Consider the following 4,662-nt stretch of genomic DNA (forward strand, 5'->3'; position numbering starts at 1 on the left):
TACATAAATAAATGTAGAAAGGCTACTATATCTACATTGCTTTTCCCCATGTGCATATGTGGACAGTTCACTCTTGGCAAACACCTACTGTAGACCATGGTGTGTGTGTGTGTAGTAACTGCCTAAACAATTAGAAGGAGGAAGGAAGCACATCCTCCCTGGCCTTTAGCCTCTCTCTTCCTCACTCCCTGGTCAACACAAGCCCATCTAAACCAGAAAGCTCTTTCTGCCTGTAGTAGAATTAGTGGTTCCAGAGTTATTATTCTCCACCCAGCACAGTTGTGTATTTTTTGGATACTTGTTCTCAGGAGAGGACTCCTCCTGGGGTTTGTTGTTTCTCTGTGCCCTTAATGGACACCCCAGAACACAGTTCCCCTTCTCACAGAAACTCTATCTAAGCACTGAATGTGTATGAATGCTCCTGTCCTGATCATGACCATTCCTAAACAAGAGCACAAGAATAGCACCCATGCGGGGACAAGAGACCATAGACCTGGGGAAGAAGCTCATCCTGCACAGAATTGAGAAGTACTTAAAATAGGTCTTCAGTGCAATCTACCACTCTTTCATTAGTGCCCCTTTTCTCCATGTTGAAAACTTTCCTATCCAGCTAGAGTCTATTAATACATGGGCCTGAATTAGGAGAAGCATTACGAGGCCACTGTCAAAATGCCAAGCTATTACAAGTAGACACTCTTGGTTCATTTTATTTTATTTTATTTTTATCTTATCCAGCCTGGGTGACAAAGCAAGACTCTATCTCAAAAAAAAGAACTATATATTAAAGCCTTAACCTCCAGTGTGGCTGTACTTGGAGTAAGGAAGTAATTGAGGTTAAATGAGGTCATAAGAGTGGGATTTTGATTCAATGGGACTAGTGTCCTTGTAAGAAGAGACATCAGAGAGCTCTCTCTCTCTCTCTCCATCTTTGCTCATGAATGCAATGAGGAAATTCTGTGTGAAGATACAAGAAGAAGACAGACATCTACAAGCTAAGAAGAGAGCCCTCACAAGCAATTGAAGTGTCCAGAACCTTAATCTTGGACTTCTATCCTCCAGAGCAGTGAAAATAATAAATTTCTGTTATGGTGGCCCAAGCAGACTATACAATGCCTAAGTTTGCCTCCCTGAACTTATCAAACCACATGTGTCAGTTCCTTAACACATTTTGCTCAGGATAACTTCTTCCTTTGATGCTTTGCCACTGGTAAAAGAGAAATAATACCTTTACTTAATCTTCTCTTAGTATGAAGGTGTTGGAATTCACTGTTGTGATCATGCATAGAAACAATCAAAGTTGTACATCTCATAGACAAGGCCATGCATTCTCATCTCTGTTGACTGCATTAATTTAATGCCAGCAGACTTATCAATAGTTATTTCATTTCCACTCTCAGGAAGTCATCAAGAGGTTTGGAGATTGACTGGATACACCTCACCTGAAACCTGTCACAGGTATTTCAGTTTCAGTCTTTTCCATAGTGAAAAATATGTAATCTTAAAACAATCCTTTCTATTTAACATTCAAGTTTCCCTCAAAGATGGAAACATTTTTCTGCAATAAGACACAGTTGTAGGTCAATGTAATATGCCACACAGATATAGATAGCCTCCTCCACCTCTCAAACACATGGAAATGATGAGTTAGAAAATATGGGATCCACAGAAGATATCTCAAAGAAAGCAAGAAAATCTTTAGGTGCCAGTACCCTGACAAGTAACTAAAGCTTAATAGATCACAAGTATTTCTGACCTGAAGGTCTTTAGAGCCTGGAATGTGAATGCCTAACAAGGACAGGAGATAAAGTACTCACATGTCAAGGAGGAAGACCTGGGCTCCCTCATGAAGTCAGGGGACAGGAAAGGTTATCTTGGTGCTTGGGAACACCAATAGAGTAAGCTGGTCATCTGGTTATGAGTGAAAAGGAATGAAAAGAAAGAAATCACTTGTGAGAAATTAGAACCTAAATCTGCTATGAGTACTAGAGGAATTTCAAGCTAAGAAACTGATAAAAATGGTCCTGGTCTAGAATATCTATAAAAAGCTGTCAGAGGCATATGTGAAACCATCATATAAGACTCCTCTACAGCAATCTTAGACTTGAACAAAAACCACAAGACAAACAAACCACTAGTGAAGATAGGTTTACAGAAAATAAAATTACTTATACAAGAATAATTCAGCAAATGAAGCAAATGGGAGAAATCACACCTAAATCAGACCTGCCCTCCGGGGACAGCCAGCCCTCGCTGGACCTGACCATGGCCGCGGCCTTGGGTGCACCTGGTATAATCTCAGCCTCTCCGTATGCAGGAGCTGGTTTCCTTCCCACCTTTGCCATTCCTCAAGCTGCAGGCCTTTCCGTTCCCAACGTCCACAGAGCCCTGGCCCCCCGGCTATCCCCTCGGCGGCGGCAGCAGCTGCAGCGGCAGGCCGGATCGCCATCCCGGGCCTGGCGGGGACAGGAAATTCTGTATTGCTGGTCAGCAACCTCAACCCAGAGAGAGTCACACCCCAAAGCCTCTTTATTCTTTTGGGCGTCTACGGCGACGTGCAGCGCGTGAAGATCCTGTTCAATAAGAAGGAGAACGCCCTGGTGCAGATGGCCGAGGGCAACCAGGCCCAGCTGGCCATGAGCCACCTGAATGGGCACAAACTGCACGGGAAGCCCATCCGCATCACACTCTCGAAGCACCAGAACGTGCAGCTGCCCCGCGAGGGCCAGGAGAACCAGGGCCTGACCAAGGACTATGGCAACTCACCCCTGCACCTCTTCAACAAGCCGGGCTCCAAGAACTTCCAGAACATATTCCCGCCCTCAGCCGCGCTGCACTTTTTCCAACATCCCACCCTCCGTCTGTGAGGAGGATCTCAAGGTTCTGTTCTCCAGCAATGGGGGTGTCGTCAAAGGATTCAAGTTTTTCCAGAAGGACCGCAAGATGGCGCTGATCCAGATGGGCTCTGTGGAGGAGGCGGTCCAGGCCCTCATTGACCTGCACAACCATGACCTCGCGGAGAACCACCACCTGCGGGTCTCCTTTTCCAAGTCCACCATCTAGGGGCACAGGCCCCCATGGCCGGGCCCGCTGGCGATAAATTCCATCATTCCAGAAAAAAGCCACTTTAAAAAGCAGCTGAAGTGACCTTAACAGACCAGAGATTTTATTTTTTTAAAGATAAATCAGTTTACCTGTTTTTAAAAAAATTAAATCTAGTTCACCTTGCTAACCCTGCGGTGACGGGGATAACTCAGGCTCTTGGTGACTGTGTCAGCGGGAGTTCCCAGCCCTCCACACCCGGGGCCAGACCCTCGGGGCCGTGCCTTGGTGGGGCCTGCAGGTGGGTGCCCCGACCACAACTCGGCTTCCTTGTGCCTTAAAAACCCTGCCTTCCTGCAGCCACACACACCCCCGAGGTGTCCTGGGGACCCAAGGGGCGGGGGTCACACCAGAGAAAGGCAGGGGGCCTGGTCGGCTCCTGCAGGATCATGTACCTGGGGCTCGCCGGCCGTGGCTGCGACTCCCCAACCCCAGCGCTCTAATCAAGTCATGTGATTACCCCACCCTGGCCCCCGGGCCTTCCCTGCTGCCGCTGGGCGGGCTCCCCACTGCTCCAGCTGCGGAGCTGGTCGTCATAATCTCTGTATTGTATACTTGCAGTTGCAGACGTCTGTGCCTAGAAATATTTCCAGTTGACCAAATATTCTAATCTTTTTTCATTTATATGCAAAAGAAATAGTTTTAAGTAACTTTTTATAGCAAGATGATACAATGGTATGAGTGTAATCAAAACTTCCTTGTGGTATTACCTTGTATGCTGTTACTTTTATTTCATTCCTTGTAATTAAGTCACAGGCAGGATCCAGTTTCCAGAGAGCAGGCGGGTCAGGCACAGGGAGCCCGGGTCCGATCTTAGAGCCGCTGAGCTTCAGGGAAGGGGCGGGCGCGTCTCCGCCTCTGGCATCGCCTCCGGTTGCCTTACACCACACCTTCACCTGCAATCGCCTGGAAAACTTGCTCTCAAACTTCTTCAGGGTTTTTTCCTTCAAATTTTGGACCACAGTCTCATTTCTTTGTTTTGCTTGCCTCTGATGCTGGGACCCGGAAGGCCGGCCGCTCCTGTCTTCACTGTGCTTTCTCCCGCCCCGGCGTCCTGTCCGGGGGCTCTCCTAGGATCCCCTTTCCATGAAGAGTGTAACAAGGGAGTAAATATTTATAATTTTTTATACCTGTTGTGAGACCCGAGGGGCGGCGGCGTGGTTTTTTATGGTGACACAGATGTATATTTTGCTAACAGCAATTCCAGGCTCAGTATTGACCACGGAGCCACAGGGACCCCACGCACATTCCGTTGCCTTACCTGATGGCTTGTGACGCGGAGAGAACCAATTAAAACCGTTTAATAAACTCCTCCCTTGTCTAGCCCTGTGTTCGCTGTGGATGCTGTAGAGGCAGGTTGGCCAGTCTGTACCTGGACTTTGAATAAATCTTCTGTATCCTCAAAAAAAAAAAAAAAAAAAAGAGACTGCCACAGTCTGATGTGATCCCCCCAAATTCATATGTTGAAATCCTAACCCCTAAGGTGATGACATTAGGAAGTGGGGCCTTTGGAAGGTAATTAGGTCATGGGGTGGAGACCTCATGAATAGTTTTAGTGCCCTT

General features: G+C 47.1%; 1 pseudogene across 1 annotated transcript; it reads left to right on the forward strand.

The window, feature by feature from the left end:
* The first annotated feature begins 2,187 nt into the window (after window positions 1-2,187).
* LOC108531619 (polypyrimidine tract-binding protein 1 pseudogene) lies at window positions 2,188-3,106 on the forward strand (annotated as a pseudogene). The gene has a single exon (XR_001886226.1). The product of XR_001886226.1 is annotated as a polypyrimidine tract-binding protein 1 pseudogene (transcript).
* The last annotated feature ends 1,556 nt before the right edge of the window (window positions 3,107-4,662 follow it).

The sequence above is a fragment of the Rhinopithecus bieti genome, unplaced genomic scaffold, assembly GCF_001698545.2.
Source record: "Rhinopithecus bieti isolate Rb0 unplaced genomic scaffold, ASM169854v2 scaffold_7212, whole genome shotgun sequence".
Taxonomy (NCBI): Eukaryota; Metazoa; Chordata; class Mammalia; order Primates; family Cercopithecidae; genus Rhinopithecus; species Rhinopithecus bieti.